The sequence below is a fragment of the Mustela erminea genome, chromosome 3 (genome assembly GCF_009829155.1).
Source record: "Mustela erminea isolate mMusErm1 chromosome 3, mMusErm1.Pri, whole genome shotgun sequence".
In the NCBI taxonomy this organism is placed as follows: Eukaryota; Metazoa; Chordata; class Mammalia; order Carnivora; family Mustelidae; genus Mustela; species Mustela erminea.
The window spans coordinates 20,664,344-20,683,527 of NC_045616.1; the positions used below are offsets into that span (position 1 = coordinate 20,664,344).

The 19,184-nt window shown below is 41.3% G+C and overlaps 1 long non-coding RNA gene across 1 annotated transcript; it reads right to left on the bottom strand.

The window, feature by feature from the left end:
* Positions 1–381: 381 nt before the first annotated feature.
* LOC116585980 lies at positions 382–7,071 on the bottom strand. Its single transcript, XR_004283836.1, has 3 exons — positions 6,995–7,071; positions 1,575–1,714; positions 382–1,473 (listed from the first exon to the last, which is right to left on the bottom strand). It is a non-coding gene; the product is annotated as an uncharacterized LOC116585980 (long non-coding RNA).
* Between the last annotated feature and the right edge of the window lie 12,113 nt (positions 7,072–19,184).

Consider the following 19,184-nt stretch of genomic DNA (forward strand, 5'->3'; position numbering starts at 1 on the left):
CACTATCCCATTCAATTTAATTAGTGTACCAGATAATATATACACTTTGTACCGCAGCTAATAGTAGGTAATGGCTCTTAAAAGGAGAGAGAAATTGCCTTATTCTTTGATGGCTAAAGAGAAGATATATATATACACACACACATATATATGTGTGTATATGTGTGTGTGTGTGTGTGTATATATGTATGTGTATATATACATATGTATACATCCACACACATATAAAACATGTATGTATATATAACAGGTATGTATATAAATATATACAAAGTATATGTGTAAATATGTACATATATTTGAAGTCACTGACAGATGTCACAACATAGCTCTCCTATGAAGAGCAAAGGTCATCATCATCTCTCTAGGAAGAAAGTGAATTTCATATTGGGATAAATAATCACCACACACAAAGAGCAAATACGCCAAAGAAGACTTACCCTTTTCTGTTTGTTGAATCACTGTAAGCCGACATAGGATGCCATTAGCTGGCCTGATGATCATTCCACACTTCTTGATAGAGTGTTTAAATCCAAATACTTAAGCAATATAGTCGAACATTTTCTTACACTGTAGATGGATACTCTGTCAATTTAGTCTCCAATAGTAAGTATACTGAATCAATACTGAAATCATATCTTTAACAGAAGAGGGAAGATGTGTTTCTCACAGTTATGGTGTTACATCTATACATTAACGGATTTAAGCTAACTCCTCTGCTACGTTCCCTAATTCCTTACATCTACCTTCAGTCTGTATCTACAGGCAGTTATTACAGAAATCACCAGGATATATTTGTGACAGAGAACTTTCATATTCAGTTAACCTCACCAATCCCAGCCGTGTGTCAGGGTGCTAGGGACTGGCACGAAGACTCCACCCAGGCTTCAAATTGCTCAAGATTTAGTAGGAGAGACAGAGAACGGGATTGTGGAGCACTGGGGACAAATCTGGCTATTCCAAGAACTAGGTTTTGTGATTAACACAGGGCCTCATATTTGAATAATTCTCTGTGGCACCATGTGAATGCTAAATCAATGGGTAATAGATCAGATCAAAAATATGTAAATTCCTCTTAAAAACAGCAGAAAGGCTCCTAAGTTAGAAATGCATGATTGATTTAAGGTATTGTGAAAGAATACAAATCTTGAATAAATATCTGGGATTAGATTGTTAACATGAAATTAATGATACTATTAAATTAATATCTTGAGATATAGCTTGAGCCTTTTGGGGAGAGATTGATTTTGAATGTACCACCCTCCACAGTCCTAGAACAGGTTTCTTTTAGGCAGCCCTGCTTAAAATTAAGGTATTAACATATGTAAAGCCAGAATGCTTGGGGCAGTAGAAGGGCTGCTCTGCCCCAATATAAGAGACAGTAAAAATCCAGTCATTTGGTTATTGTCTTCCACAATTGGGTGTTGGTCTCCTGGTCCAAAATGCAACATGATTGTCTATTCTGAAAAAGAACTCAAAAAGACTGATTGGCCTTGGTAAGGGCTGATTTTTATTTCCACCAAAAGGTGCAGTAAAGAACTTTCACATTCAATAAATCTCTACTAAGTACCAACCTACTGAATCAGAAGTGGAGTCAATTCCATTTGGCCAGTTATGTGAGGAGTTACATGTGGAAACCCAAAATTGTTGAGAACACCTCCCAGCTTGGTCCTCTAGCCAGTCGCTGGCAAACCTGTCCGTGGTTCAGCTCTACCTACAGGGATGAAATATGAATTGGCCAGGCAATCACAAATATCTAATTTGCATGATGGCTAAATTTCTCATTTTAAGTAAATAACATGATATTCTGGCTTTCAGATTAGTCTTATGAGTTTCCCTGGGTATAATTCTAGCAACCCCAACTCCACATTAATCTATTCTGAGACCCTGATGAGACAAATTTCCTGGTCCTAAAAGTCCAACTCTAGCCTAAGGTATGTTTACCAATAATATGCAACCTGGTATGGTCCCACTTTGAACGATATGACCTTTCTTACTCTGACCATACCTAACTGGACCACGGATTGGTGTCCAAACCATAGCAGGCTACAGAGAGCACTGGCGTAAGAATTGAGTGATAAAATACAGAATCCGTTAGATTTTCCTTAGGAAAAATTAACATGATTTTGAAGAGTCAAGAGACATCGGGATGGATAAGGGTGGAAAGATACAGAGAGAATGCAGTCAAAAGAAGCCAAGAGGCAAGAAATTCAATATGGCAGCACAAGTCATTAGAATCTAGGAGTGTTGGGGTAGTGTAATTGATTGAGCATCCAACTCTTGGTTTCAGCTAAGGTCATGATCTCAGGGTTGTGGGATCGAGCCCTGTGTTTGGCTCCATGCTTAGCTCAGAGTCTGCTTAAAACTCTCTCACTCTCTCCCTCTGCCCCTCCTCTCTCTCTAAAATTAAAAAAAAAAAAAAAAAAATATATATATATATATATATATATATATTTAAAAAAATAATCAAAGAAAGTAGAATCTGTAAGGTAAAAAGAACTGAGGAGTTGGTCCATAGTGGCCAGTAGAGACAAAGCTGCAGGGGTACCCTACTGGAAAGCATGCATGTAGCTGCTGTAGCCTACTCAATGACCTGGTTCTTCATGGGGTTCACCTGTAGTTGTGAAAACAATTCCTTCCTCCTTCTGTAGCAATCCTTCCCAGAAACCCTTACTATGGGAGATCCTTAATGGTGTTATATTCCTTGCAACATGGAAGAGCCTAACATAATTGTTTTTTAGAAACATTGAAACATTGACCTCCTGGATCAGACCTCCAGATTTTCACAGGGCTGCTTTTAAAAGATGGTAAAATATCTCCCCATGTCTATGTGCTAATGTATTATCAAGAGAAGCCCTTTTTTGAATGAAAACTTCAATATTTCTTTGACCAAACCAGTAAACATATTTTTACAAAGCTATGAGCAAATCAAAAAGTTCAGAGCTATCACTCACAAACAGAAAATTATTACTTGTCATATGTTCTGAAAACAAAGCAAAATAATCCAATTGCATCATTTTCTAGTCCATGAGATAGAGGATACATGATGGATTTTGTCACCATTGATTTAATACAGTTTACATTTTCTTCTAAGGTTCAGTAATTTGATCCAAGTATAATCATTTAGCTCAATTTATTCTTGTCCTTACAGAAAACTGTTCTATTCTCATTTTTGTCACTAACTGAATCTCTTGTCTCCAGCTGAAGAACACATTTTCCTTGAATCCTTTGTTAAAAATCCAATCCATGCTTAGTCCCTATGCTGACCACTAGTCTCAACCCAAAATGTAGAAATTCTCTCCAAATAAAATAAATTACCAAAAAAAAAAAAAAAAGGCTTGACCACAGGGGAAGAAAATAGGCTAAATAGATACTAACTTGAGAGACTATACTCAATAGTACCATAGACTATATATGAAATTTTTTTTTTAATTAGAGAAGCTCCATGACAATGCTTTTTACAACAAAGAAAACTGGTGTAAAGAGAACATCACTGTGGACTAGAGTTTGAACCTGGAAAAATGTCTTGGGGAATATGAGGGTTGGGTTGGGCTTGGCCTGGCAGGTGGGATCAGAATAGCAGAGCAGAGGGGGTCCATCTCAGAACATAGGGCATAGAGTCAGGAGAAGGTTTTATCCATGTGCAGGGTCAGGATGAAGGAAGTGGGAAACAGAGCAGGCTGGACAGTGGGATAAACTGGTGAGGGATCTAGAACACAAGGTAAAAATGAGCCCTCAAAAACTGCAGATCTTACACAGGAAATATTCCTCACAAAAGTGGTATTGGGAAGACATACCTCAGCAGCAGGAACTGCTAGATCATCATAGTAATTTAAGTGCAACAGGACAAGTTAACAGACAAATATTCTAGTTGGTCCAGTTGGAATTTGGCAAAGGGTAAATTAAACAAACATAATAAGTGAACGTCTGGGAATTGATAGAAGAGATGTGAACAGTATTAAAATGAAATGATGTGTTGGGGGTGAGGAAACTGGAGCTAAAATGAAATGATGTGTTGGGGGTGAGGAAACTGGAGCTAGCTTGGTAGGACTATATGTAAGAGAGGAGAACAGTGTGTCCTTTGTGCTGCCTACCTGGTAGATGATGATCACGTGAATTCAGAGCCATTCTGCCGTGCTCTCTTGACAGCCACATAAAAACACAGGTGTTTCTGGCTGCTCTAGTAAGGTACAAGCTCGTATTCATGCCTCCCAATCAGTTAGCAACATCTAGCATACGTCTAGAATGTGGGGGAAATGCTCTTGCCAAGGTCATACCATAGCATGGTAATGAAAGTTTTTAATAAGAAAATAGTGGTCATGTCCATGCATTTATGTGCATGCCATAAATGAGCCCCAAATACTAATAATGCATTTTTTTAAAAGATTTTATTTATTTGACAGAGATCACAAGTAGACAGAGAGGCAGGCAGAGAGAGAGAGAGAGAGGAGGAAGCAGGCTCCCTGCTGAGCAGAGAGCCCGATGCGGGGCTCGATCCCAGGACCCTGGGATCATGACCTGAGCTGAAGGCAGAGGCTTTAACCCACCAAGCCACCCAGGCGCCCCCTAATAATGCATTTCTAAAGACACTCAAATCTTTGATTCAAAACAAGGTATCCTGAATTCTCCTTACAGAAACTCTGATTAGCATTTACCACTGTCTTAGGCGGCTGGTTTCTCTGAGGCAAACGTCCCATTCAATCCATCCTCCTCTCTCCAGACTGTCTCATCTACTTGGACCTGCTTGGCTGCAGGCCCTGCACCCCCTTAGTCTTTGAAACTGGGACCTCTGTGCTCACCTGTGTGTTTGATCTTGTCCCAGACACTCGCTCCAGTACTGGTGAGGGATCCCTCTAAACAGGTAGAATTTAAAGAGCTCTAGGCCAATAATTCTGTGGCTCAGTGCTTCATCTCAGCTGTGTGGCCTTGACTGTTTTGACCTCATATACAGAAAATACTTGAGAAGAAGACACTGGCCTTCTACTGTGGGACTCAGCCACCCAAGCCAGGTCACTTGGTCTGAGGTTTTGTCTTCTCCTTTCCTGGTGAAATTCTTTAGAGCCCCAAGTTTTGCCCTGACCACAGATCATTACATCTGGGTTCTGAGCTATTTGTGTTATTTGTGGTAAACTTGGACTGATGAGCCCAAAGATGTATTCTATACAGATGCGTGGAATAGTGCCTTTTTGAAGGTACCATTGAAACAGGATTGTGTTCTTCTTGCTTTCAAATTCATCTTTTAAATTAAACTCTATTTAATCTAGTACCAAAACTCCTTGAGTCAGAAAACAGTATGACTACATACATACATATATATTAAAACATATATGAATATATGAGAATATATATATGTGAATATGAATATATATTTATATACATACACACACACACATATAAACAAAAGTCGCATCATCATAGAAGCACTATATAAGTTAATAATTGTATTTTGAAAGAACTGAAAATATAAACATAAACCTCCAAATATTTGAAAACTGGTTTCCTTTTTATAATTCATTGTTTCACACCCTAAAAGACTTCAGTATGATGAGACTAATCCTAAGAAATCTTCTTTTGAGTAAGTAAATCAAATCTGAATGTTTTCCCTCTGAAAAAGATCATCCTACAAAATCTATTTGTGAGACTTCTGATGCCTTAGATATTATAACCACTTTCCTCAAGGGAAGATATTTTTTGATCCATAAAAACAATATTTAGCAAAGAAAACCTACCCATCAAAAGTTAATGAATCTAGCTCACTGTTTTGTTTCAACTTCTGTATCAAAGCCAACGTACAGACATTATTTATCTGTGGTTATATGGGTATTCTACACTCAGGTAAGCATTGAGTCACAATTTGGGAAGGTTCTATCTTTAGGCTAGCTTTGATTTTGTTTTGCTTCCTTTTGATTGTTTTGTTTGTTTGGGGGACAGGGATTAGTTTTAATATGGCTCAGATGGTTCTGGGCCTCCCCCTGCATTGCCAAGGAACATAAAAGCAAATCACGAAGGTGGCCTTGCTGTCTTCTCCTCAGACACTTGTTTGTAGCTCTTTCCATCCACCATTCTTCAATGGGTGAGGAGCTGAGGAGTCCCTAACCCTTCTTCATCATGGCCCAACCAGCTGACTGGGGATGCTGTCCTTTAGCACCACATGCCCATCCTCCCACTGAACCCATTACAGTTCTTCCACTGAGGCATCAGACAAGCATCACGAAATGAATTGGAAAAGGAAGATTGAGAATTATGGCTCTATTCCTAGCTCATTTTCTCAGGACAACTCAAGGAGAACCCAAGTGGTTAGAACTTAGGTCATGCAAGGTTGTCCCAGGAGAGTGCTTTCTCCCTTACTAATTCCTTCATTTTCCCAAATGTCCCTTATCCTCTCCTCCCAGGCTACCTATAAGCAACTGTCTTCTGACCAGTATTCTACCTCCGTCCCCCAGAAAATTCCATCCGCCACCATTTCAGCAATGCCTACCCCCCATCCCTGTTTCTTGCAAATTCTTATGGCTTCAACTTCAGCCAGAAGTTATACAAGTTTAATTCTGCCTAAGGTTCTTATTGGCTTCTGAAAGGTTGATGAGCTCTGGCACTATACATGTATACAGGGAAATGGTATATAGCCTGATTTTGGTTGGCTCTCTACAAGTAAAATAAAAGACAAGCAGACAATGGCCAGACCCCATATAAAAACAGAGCTCTGAACTACCATCTGTAGCAACCACCAACCCATTATCTATGGTAACCAGCACAGGAAGCCAGCCTGCTAAGCCAGACCAGTAAGAAGTTAGACCACTCTCTCTAACAAGCAATCTGGGAAGGCAAAAGTAACCCATGTAACATTCAGCCCCAAACAGCCAGAACTTGATCAATAACTGATGGATTTTAAAAATATTTGTCCCCGCTTCCAACTTAAGGCCAACCAGAGAAAGCCAAATAGGTACCCTTCAAATATGTACCATGAACTTCTTGGCTACAGTGAACCCATCTGTACCTTCCCCGTGCCAACAGCCTCCATGCGGGGCAGATCTGAAGTCTTCTTATTTCCACCATAAAGCCTTCCCAGTCCTCTGCCTGTCTGTGAGACAAACAGAACAAAAGTGATGGTCACTAACTCCTTGCAAGCTCGGAATAAATAGCTTTTGCTCATGCTCATTTGGTTGGTCTTCATTTATTTCCACGGAAGCCTGCCGCTGATTCCTCCATGACTAGAGGCAAGCTCATCTCATCGCAGTATGAATTAATTAATTATCTGTTAATTAATGGGTTAACTGCCCCCAGGGAGCTTCAGTTTACCGGTCTCACATGAAGGAAACATGTGACGATGATATTAAAGCTGCTTCTCGAGAACCTTGAGAAATAACCAACATCATTTTGCTAAAGGAACATCTGACTCCTACTCGTTCTCCTTTTATTACCAGGAGCCCACACGTTAGATGAGAATGGTGCTGCCTGAGTCTACCAGAATGGATGCCAAAATCCCCCAGGAGATCATTTATGATCCTAATGGGGTGGGGGGAGGGTCGTTTCATTCCCTTTCACTACATTTAATTTATTTTTCCCCAATTTGAAAGCAAAAGGCTTTTCAAAAAGTCATACAATCCAATGTAAGGAAGGGCACAGAAGATACCACCTTTGGAAAGAGTGGGAGGAGGAGACAGACCTGTAAGACAAACAAGCTTTATCTAAAAAAAGCTCTTGCACCAGAAGATTGGTTAATCACTTCCATTATTATGGAAGGTGGGGAGTGGGGACAAGATTCAAGCAATTCAAGGGTTTCTTGAATTTGTGGAAACAATTTGGCAACCCAGGAAAGAAGAGACCAAAAGATTTACAAGGGATTGCTTGGATCATTTATAGATTTAAACAGAGAGTTGTAAATCTGTAATTTATTTAAATTATATGTGGAGGTAGTAGCCCCAGATTAAGTATAAATTTTACTACCACAGTGATATAGTGTCAGGAAAACTGGTTGGAAAAGCCTACAAATTAAGCATTTGCATAAGAAATAAAGAAAGTCCTAGAGACAAACTCCCAAACACACAAAAAAAAAATCCCAAAAGAGGAAATAAGGATTACAGCCTTTACCCAATAGCAATACCCCAGTCACTGAAAGCAACAAGGTTAGATTTACTTTGCTCTGTCATAGCCTAATTTATTTATTTATCTATTTTTTAAAAGATTTTATTTATTTATTTGACACACAGAGATCACAAGCAGGCAAAGAGGCAGGCAGAGGGAGAGAAGGAAGCAGGCTCCCTGCTGAGCAGAGAGCTCGATGCCATCTCAGGACCCTGAGACCAGGACCTGTGCCGAAGGCAGAGGCCCAACGCACTGAGCCACCCAGGCACCCCCTAATTTATTTTTTTAAAGATTTATTATTTATTTACTTGAGAAAGAGCATAGAGGGAGAGGAAAAGCTGCCTGAGCAGGGAGCCACATGTGGGGCTCGACCCCAAGACCCTGGGATCACAACCTGAGCCGAAGGCAGATGCTCATCTGACTGACCCACCCAGGCGCCCTCTCAGAGCCCCAAGAGTGGCAAGTTAATAGTGAATAAGCTTTTGAGTCTTCAAAAATTCTTTGAGAGACTTCAAGAGGTTTGCCCTCCCTGGGCAGCAGCATGACCTCGCCATTCAGGTTCCCCAGGGACACTGCACCAAGCAGTCCCAGAGCAGCAGAGGGCACTCTGTTTGCAGATAACTGGAAGTAGTACCATCCACCTCACTGTCAACGTTGGATACCCATGGAAGGGATATACAGGTATGCCCAGATAGCAGAGGCCACAAAAAAGGATTAGTCTTATACTCACATTACCTAGAGAAACATGTGAGTAAGAATCCTAGCCATAAATGTGGGAAATTTCAAGTGGGACTAGAGTCCCCTATAAAAGATAAAGATGAGACCCAAAACAACAGTATTTATTACCATTCATACAATCCCCATTTGTCTTCAAGGATAATATGTAGTTTGAGGAACCACTACTTACAGATAGCGTATAATTTGATTTTCAGGGATGTTATTTTGAAATCTTGTAAATGATGTGTTTTCGACGTCTCTCCCTCTATTCACCACCACCTTGAATCACGACTGCCATCATGAGCCCAGAGAAAGTTCCTTCCACACTGAATGAAGAAATAAAGGAAGGCCTCAACAGTGGAAGGAAAGGGGAGGAAGAGGAGGAGGAGGAGGAAGAGAAGGCAAGGAGGAAGAGGCAGCCAGATATAAATGTACTTCCAGCCTTAGGTGAGAATTCTAGAAGACAGTGGTGATGGTGAGGTGAGGAGCACCCATGGTTGGCTACCCCTCAGGGGCAGCCTGGAAAACCTGCAGCCTTCTAGGAGTAGCCTCAACACCCCATCCGCCATGTGCAGCAGCGAGGTAGCCCTGGCCAGCAGACTGGGCAAGGCAGGTGAGCTTCTTCCCCTGGCTTTCCTCTACCTTCCACATGGCTTTAGGGATTCATGAAGTGCTGTGTGTCTGGTGGACCACATGCAGAGGTGCAGGGGCCCCACGGGAACTGGAGGGACGGGCAGAGGCATGGAGCCCACACATGCTGCAGCATGTGAGGATATCTGTATAAAAAAAAAAAAAGTGGACAGCGTCACAGGCTCCAGCAGTCAGTGACAACACACATTTCCAAGAGTCCAGGTGGGGTCAGATGCACCTCAGTGCACTCCAGACCAATCAGAACAGAGAAGATCCAGAGGATGCCTGGCAGACAATGAGGTTCCCTGCCCCAACACCACGAGATGACATGAGGCCCTCCTCCATGTGGCAGGGTGCTACCTGAGAAAGAAGCCAAGGAGGGAGAGAAAGTGTAAGAACTGAGCATTTACCTGAAAGAGAATGCCAGACAAAAGGGATCTTGTGAGGAGTCAGAGAACCATTCTGCAACTTCAGAATTCTGTTCCACCACCCTCCGCCACACCCTGTATCTAAACCTGAGGGGATAAGGCTCATTAGAAGAGTCTATCAACTGCAGGAAAGACAAAATTCCATTTTATTTTCACATCCAACTTGACCTCATATGTTCTTACTCTAACATGCCCTCCAAGGGCGCCTGGGTGGCTCAGTCGGTTAAGCGTCTGCCTTGGCTCAGGTTATGATCCCAGGGTCCTGGGATAGAGCCCTGCATTGGGCTCTCTGCTCAGTGAGGAGCCTGCTTCCCCCTCTCACCCTCCCCCTGGCTTGTGCTCTATCTCACTCTCTCTCTCTCACAAATAAAATCTTTAAAAAAAGTTAAGATTCCCTCAAAATACCACATATCGTACATAAATACATGCATACATATATACATATATGTCTTAAATATTCTAGTTTATGGTGCACCAGGGTGGTTCAGTCGGTTGGGCATCTGTCTTCACCTCAGGTCATGATCCCAGGATCCTGGGATCCATTCCTGCCTGGGGTTCCCTGCTCAGTGGGAAGTTTGCTTCTCCCTCTTCCTCTCCTGCCACTCCCCCTGCTTGTGCACTCTCTCCTCCAACCTCTGCCAAATAAATAAAATAAAATAAATTAATTAAATTAATAAAATCAAACATTTTTAAAAATATTATAGTTTATGACAGAAAATGCAATGGACGTGGAGGGGAAGTTCATAGGACAGATATGGATGAAGATTGCTTTGGAATTTTTTTTGGTCTAAGGATGGCCAGTGGACATGGCAGGAGGTTGAAGGTGAAAATATACAGAATCCTGGGGAGATAGCCACACTGAGATGGGGGAACAGTCCAGTGTCAACGAGAGGATTAAGGTTCTAAGTGAAGAATACAACGGTATAGCAGGAGCCATCGGCATTAATTATAACAAATCTATAAGTGATGGAGATAATGGCATTTTCAAAAATGTGCTTCCAATGTTGTGATGAATCTATCTATGCCTATGCCTTCAAAAGACAGCAAGAAAAATGATGAGACTTTTTTTCCACACACACTGCCTACTAAGCTTTAAAATTCAGTATTATTTCCGAATCATATTTTATTGATTCCTGTGGAGCTTGAGGTATATGAGTTGTATAAAAACATGGAATCATGACAGAAAGATCACTCTGATTCTAACTTATTACAGATGCTGTACGGAGTTATTTACAATAAAGAAGGTGCTTGTTTCCAGTAAGAGCCTAGAAATTTCCTTGATGCCATTTTCACACCACCTGAACTGGTTTAGATGTAGGACAGAGCAGAATTACAAAGAGTCTGACTTTGGAAGGCCACCACAGAGGTCTGATAAAGCTCTCCAAAATAGTCTCCCAAAATACTATGCCTAAGCCCCAAAGGTCACACTTTTGTCTTTATTTTCCTTAAATATTGATGTTCTTGAACTTCCTAGTTTATATCAGTGCTGGATCCATTCCTTGCTGAGCAGAAACTCTGAGCATCTGAGATAAAGTGGTGGATGGGCTCCTAGCATGGCCTTTGCATGAGGAGCTCCCAAAGGGAGACAGATTCAGTCAAATACCCTCGGACTGAAGACAAATTACAATCATGGAAGAGGTTTAAGGATTCTGAGTATAATCGGCCACTTGACTTTTCCCTTCAGCCCAAGAAGGAAGGAAGTAGAAATAAAAGCTAAAGATATATCTTGCTAAAGACCCTCAAACCAGGACTCACCAGAAATCACCTAGCTGTAGTAAGAGGTACACAGGGCTTGTAATCACTGAAATTAGGTTCATAGGGCTTGGAGTCACTGAAATTTTGCAGAAGACATAGTAGCCTTGGACACTAACGCATCAGCATAAGGTGAACACTATGGACTCCAGCAGAAGGGGCAACAACATGTAGGCTCAGCATCAGCCCTGAGAGACGGAACAGCGCTCAGGGGAAGAAGATGAATCCAACAGAGAGGGCATCAGTGTCCAGCAAAGGCATCAGGACCAGGGAATACCATGTGACTTATTCATGAACCCAACTGAAATGTCTTTGGGACTTTTAGATATAATTACCTGAGAAAGCAAAAAGGATTTTGCAGGAGACAGAGTTCCTGTATTGGCAGACAGACACAAAAAGGCACACAACACTGGTTATTACTATTAATATCTCCCCACAGATAAGATTAGGTAACAGTAGCTGGGGAAATCCAGATTACATAGATGTCAAGGCAAGTTTCTATAATCATCCTCAGAGTTCCAGGGATTCTTAATCTGAGTTTCGGGACCCCTAAATAATCCAAAGAAATATTTAGGCAATTAATGCTTTCAGGTTTTTATAAACCCACAAGTATTCAAAATTTGATGGGTGTGCCTTTATGGATATTTTTTCAGGGGAAATGTTTTCATCTCATTATCAAAGGAGTATTAGACCCCAAAGAAGTTAAGAACCTAAAATCCTTCTTGCTGCATCTCAAACATGTGTCTCATTTCTCAGGACTCATGGCAATGGGAAAGGCCTCTTTCGGTTCACTCTGAGAGCTTTAGAGGTGCTTTTGAAAATCTGTGATCAAGAATATCCTTTATCTCCAGAAGCTCTGCCCTCGCAATGTCAGAAACTCCCATCCAAGTGGTTGGTGTCAAGCTTTCACTCCTTCATCCCCCAGACTGACAGCATGGAACTGTGTTCAGCTGACCCAAAAGAATTTCAGTGGATCCCAAATGACAACAAATGCAAGTGGCAAAAATGTAGCCCGTTTCACATTATTTATGAATGCTTCACATGACTTTCCCCATCCCAATGAAAATAGTGGAAACCACAGTCTAGTAAAGACTATAAAATCAGGCTCTGTATATTTAGCAACAAGGACCATCTGGATGGAGAGATAAGATACTGGATCTGCTCTAGTGGGCATTCTTTACCGGCAAGGAGATTTTTCAGTGATTTATTAGTTTTATGGTCACAGCAGCTTCAGGTGATAGCAGAGAAAATTCCATTTTCTTGTTGAGATCTGCAGGTATTCTGCATGTGCTTTGGAACTAAAAAGAGAAGACTAAAAGCACAAGGGAATGGTTAAACATCAGATGATCAACAGACTTTTTTTTTTTTTCTCTTTTTAATGACCACATTCCAGCTTCTTTCAGCACTGTTAAGTTGGGAGTATAATAATGATAAATCCAATTAAATACACAAGAGTTATCAGTATGTGACCTTAGCACCATTGACCTTGTAGGTATTATAGTTCCGTTGAGATAATTGCCAAGAGAACAAATTATAAACATAGGTTGTTAATACTGTAAGGAAAATCCACTGCGAAAGCTGTTAGTTCTGAGATAAACTGCCCTAGGAATCCACCAGATCCCCCAAGGTCTTTCCATTGCATTCACTAGTCAAGATTTGAACATGAGCACTAAATTAAAAATTCTAGTTTCTGGAGACTTCTCAGAATTTTAAATAGTGTTTTAAAATGCATTTCACTCTGCACATTAAAACCTAAAGGAGAATCGATCACTTCAAAAATTATTACTCTGTGATCTATGGCATCGAGATAATTCAACAAATTTGGTCATGCATAAGGACATATTTATACCAAAAAGGGGATTTTCAAAGGACATTTCTTCTGGTGAAACTCATTTTTCTAAATGACAATTATTACTTATTCTGGAGACACTTAACCATTAATGGTGGGATAATCTCAAGGTACAGCTGAACATTTTTAGAAAGTTAAGCCAAAATTAATCAATCTATCTAATTTCTACTAAGGGGAGAAGAAAGGTCCTCTGAAGACCACATTTTCTTATGAGACTATAAGTTTAAGACAGCAATATAATTGGAAAGAAATTTATTAAAGGGCTTGAAATTATCCTCAAATTAAAACATTTACAGCCTAAAGCTGTAATTAGGGCAAAGGTAAAGGCAAGAGATTCTCAAAGCAATCTTGGCTGCTTCTGACTGCTCCTTGGATGCCCTCTTTGCTAATTAATTATTCTGCTTCCATTGTTAATTATGGGGGCTCCCCAAGGTTTGATAATGATTCTTTTGCTTTTTTTCCTTTCCCTCTATTTTACTCATTAACTTAAATGATTTGAACAATTTACACAGAGATTGAGCTAACAGTGATCAATGCCCCCTGAATGCCCAGCACTTTGTCAGGCACTTACAGGGTTAACTGTCTAGACCTTGTGTGGAATGCCTAATTCCCCTAATTGTGTCTTTCCACTAGACAGTTTCACACGACTGTCTTGGCTCTATCAGAAAGCTATGCTGAATATGGTGTGGGAGGAAAACACTTGGGAGTACAGGGGCAGGGTTCTTGTCCCAGAGCTATCATTAATTAGCTATGTGACCCTAAGCAAGTCACTAGATCTCTCCCAGTCTCAATAAAATAAAGATGTTGAACTAGACCCAAGTTGCAAACTGGTACTCGTTTGGACAAATTCAGGTTTTAGACATACGTGCTTGGCTTGCACAATGATGTTTAAATGTGGATCCCTCAGTAAAATTCTAGATTTGTCTTCTCTGGAAAAGTAGAAGATATAAGCCTAATTTCTGGGACAGCAATAATTGGCCACAGACAAGACGTAGCTGCCTCTCCAGATTATTCCCTACAATCCCCAATGTCCCCGACTGTGTTGTAAGTGTTCTCCTTCACCAATTGACTTTACGTGGCCTGACTTTACAGATGGCCAAGGTGAAAACTAAAATGCATTAGTTTTATACCTATAATTCCAGCTCATGATTTATTTCAGGCTTTCTCTCCCTTAGTTTAGGACCATAACCACAGCATTTGAAATCTACCTCAAACTCTTCAATGTTAAATAAATTCATCTCTTATTGTGGGCTATTCATCCCTTTATCACTCCTGTTTGACCACTTTAATTATATCTAAGCCGGCAAAGACTTTAAAATCTTGCTTTTACCTCTTTCCATATTTCACTCATAATCAAAGGTTATAAACCCCTTCTCGGAAGGTCATTATATTCAAAGCCAGTATTTTTTTTTTTAAGATTTTATTTATTTATTTATTTGACACAGAGAGAGAGAGAGAGAGAGAGATCACAAGTAGGCAGAGAGGCAGGCAGAGAGAGAGGTGGAAGCAGGCTCCCCGGGGAGCAGAGAGCCTGAAGCAGGGCTTGATCCCAGAACTCTGAGATCATGACCTGAGCCAAAGGCAGAAACCCAACCCACTGAGTCACCCAGGCGCCCACAAAGCCAGTATTCTTAGTAAGAGCACCTATATTTCTTTTAAGACTATAAAGTTTCTAACAATTTAGCACATCTTCTAAAGAAACAATCATGAGGGGTGCCTGAGTGGCTCAGTGGGTTAAAGCCTCTGCCTTCGGCTCAGGTCGTGATCCCAGCATCCTGGGATCAAGCCCCACATCGGGCTCTGTGCTCTGCAGGGAGCCTGCTTCCAGCTCTCTCTCTCTGCCTGCCTCTCTGCTTACTTGTGATCTCTGTCAAATAAATAAATAAAATCTTAAAAAAAAAAAAAAGAAACAATCATGAATTTTAAGGATTTCCAAAGCAGAGACTAAAAGTTGCTACCTAAGAGCCACTTTCCTCATCCTCCCTTAGTTAGAAAACCCTGATTTTACTTGAGCAGTTGTTGGTGGGAGTCAGTTGGTGGAAATCACTGTGACCACCTAGAAGACTACATTTCCCAGACACTCTTGCCACTAGATATGATCATGTGACCAAACAGTCCAAGGGAAACCAACTCGACTGGGGGAAAGCTTCTTTTCCCCTCTTTGGCCCCTTTTCCATCTGCCTGACTACAAAACTGACAAAGTTGAACTCTCTTATCCAGCTAACCTACCTTCCCAGTAATCCTTACACTTTCTCTCTTTAAATCACAATGACACTTTTTTTCATAACTATATTTTCCAAACTAAGAGCATCAAGCCTTTGTCACCCTACTTAACCTTGGAACCTCTTTGCCCCTCATATTGCAGGCTTTTTTCCTACTTTCTTAGCACCAAGGCTAAAATGTTTTACATAATGGATCAGAATCAAAAAGGGGGAGGGGTGCAGATCTTAGCAGAAGGGAAAGAGAAGGAGAGCTGCAAACAAACAAGGGAAGAGAAGGCCAAGTTTGCTGTGGAGCTGTGGAGGACTTACACTTTCTTCTGTTTTGACCTATGAGGCATCTGTATCCCCTCAGCCCACAGTGAGCCACAAAAAAGAAGAGCTTGGGAAGAAATTTAAAATTAAAAGAGTGTAACTACAAGAGGCACTACATTCCACAGGAGTAGAAGAACTTTTCATTATCCCTAAAAGGAGTAAGGTTGGCCTTGAGTGTGGAACACAGATTGGGCTTCCATATACTGCCCAGAACCAACCTCCATTCTCACACATTCCATGGTCTGTGTATAGAAGACACCTGGTCCTGTATCTGCTCACCGTATAACTGAAGTCTTAAGAGTTTGCTGATCTCAATAGGCTCTTGTTTCAACCCCACTTCTCTGGTCATCTTTAGCTTCTCAGAAAACCATCAGATGCAAGGGAGTGAGAACCATGAGGTGGCCTTCCCTCTGAGTGCTTCTTTGCCTTCCCTGCCATTCTGATCCCATTATATAGTAAATTCTATCTTCTCTTTCCTCTTCTCTTCCCTTCATGGGCAGTTAACTCTGTTACCTGCCAGCCAGGTAAAATGGCATGAGGGTCACTATCAAAGGAGGAAAATTACTATAGTGCCCAAAACAAAAAAGAAAAACTAATGAGTTAAGGACCTTAATATATTTATATACCCATGGGTCAATTCTGTGAAATTCCTTGAAGCCTCCCCACTTTGAATTAGTGAAGAGATGGTTTATTGGAGTCATTAAGCTTTCCTGAAATACTCAAGTGGGAAAACACAGTTGCTGTATCTTGAAATTTCATCCAGACCATAAAAGAGCATTGGGATTGAATATAAAATATTGGCATGTCTCAACAGAGGGTAAGCCTAGCACAGAAAGTATGAAGGTATATGGAGATGGTCAGCAATGTACACCACAGATGATATCAAGAAGGCTGTCGGCAAGTAGCCAAGTCCACCCTAAAACTCTCAGTCACTTAAAAAAAAAAAAGAGGCAACAGAAAATCCAGTACAAATTTGTTCAAGTGAAGTAAGGAATAAAGTGACTTAGAATTGGCTTAAGAGGCAGCTACTTGAAAGGACTGAGATGATGTCACCAGATATGTTCCATCTGTCACCTCTACTTAGCTCTGCTCTCACATTAGCTTCATTTTTTTTTTTTTTTTTAAACACAGACACTCTCAGCGGCCCGTAAGTTGCTACTGCAGCTTCAGACCTTTGGCCCATCTTAGGGCTTAAGACCTTAGCCTAAGACTTGAGCAAAAGCTAGAGCAGGCGCTGTCTGCGAGCGTCTGCCATAAGTGCTCTCCTCATTCTGAGAGAACCTGCTTGAGGCTCAAGCCTAGCCTGAAAGCAATGACAAGAGACCATGAAGCATGAATGATTTAAAACTGGGTCATGTATTCCATCCCTGCAAGAGGGGAAGGCTCCCAGAGAGATGTAGTCTGTGATGACCAAAGAAAGCAAAAATGATTAAGGGGTAGCCATAAATAAATACATGTACATGAGCTTGTTGGACCCTGATTACCAAAAGGAGTGTACATCTGGACAGGAAAGAAAGACAGGGCACTTAGAAAAGCAGGGAAGATAAATGATTTCATCAAAAACAGTTAACACAGGGGCACCTGGGTGGCTCAGTGGGTTAAGCCGCTGCCTTCGGCTCAGGTCATGATCTCAGGGTCCTGGGATTGAGTCCCGCATCAGGCTCTCTGCTCAGCAGGGAGCCTGCTTCCCTCTCTCTCTCTGCCTGCCTCTCCATCTACTTGTGATCTCTCTCTGTCAAATAAATACATAAAATCTTTAAAATGCAAACTATTAAAAAAAAAAAAAAAAAACACGGTTGAATCCCAGTAGTTACAACAGAGGCACAGATCAGTAACAGGGTAAGAACAAGAAAAGATTGGGAGAAAATTCTATAACTGCCACATGCTGAGGTCAAATTTCTCTCAGTTTCTGGTAAGGACTTGGTCCTGTCACCCTAGATGTGGCAAGAGAAGCACCTCAGAAGCATGGCCTGATATTCTTTTGCTCAGTAATGGAGTGGGCTTGAGCTGGGTCCAAAGGAATAAAGATTTGCTTCGTACAGTCCCCAAATCCTTGGTCTTTTTGTCACATTGGCAATGACAGAGAGGGGAAGAAAGTGTCCAGCTGCCCAGTTTCCATGATTGGTGGAATAGTCCTTTGGAAAAAAAGTCAATGGTTACATCTCAAGTCTTGAAACTCAACACTAAGCCAACTTTGCCTAACCTGCAAAAGAGTGACTTAACAAATTAGGCCAAGTGGGCAGGAGAGTGCCTCAGTGGCTCACTTTGGATTCTGAACTGGTTTCTTATCTCAATTCCTATCAAAAGATGCAATTCAGGAGCTTGAGAGAGGGGGGGCCCTCCTTGAAAGGCCTCCTGCATCAGCCGGGGGCTGCCTAATGCATGATGACAGCCTGATGCCTCTCCTGAAGAGCAATGTGACAGGTCTGGATACTTGAAATCATCAGCTGCCAGAGGCCAGGTTCCAAGCAGCCATTGCCAGAAGAGGTCAGCAAGTGCAGGGGCAGGGAAAGAGGCAGGCGGCGGGGGGGGGGGGGGGGGCGGGCGGTTCTGATCCTGATCTCCACACAAAACTCACACTGAGCATAAGCAAGTGCATGGGCACCACCAGCAGAGCATGAAAGAGAGCTGTCAGAGGGCCTCGTTTTCCGGGGCTCTTCCTGGCTGTTCCTTCTGTCTTGCTGGACCAGACTCCGATTCTCCTTGTACTGAGGCTGGTTTTCGTTCCTGCAGGCTGCTGATGACCATGCTTCATCCCACAGTTCCACGTGGAAGCTATCACTTCTGTTCTAATGAACTTGTTTTCAAATTAATATCCTGATTCTAACCAGATTTAGTTTCATATACCTAGATCGGTTTGAAAAATACAGTGCTTTTAAGTCTGAGTATACACCATAGCAAAATGCACTGGTATCCCTTGTCCAGAAATTAATTTCCTGCCAAGCTTAAGGTTGGACTCAGTCTCCATGATTTCTTTGCAAACTCAAATTATTTAGAACATACATTGATTAAAACATTAAAGTATGTATCAACATTTAATCTGAATATGTTTATTGTGTTTATGCCACTAAATAGGTGGTATATTCATTCAAGGCACAAACAAATTTAAATGATTTTTGCACCTGCAAAACAAGTGGAGAAGTGCCAGTGACTTTCTTTACTCTCTATCTGAGTCTCTGTGGCCATCGTTGC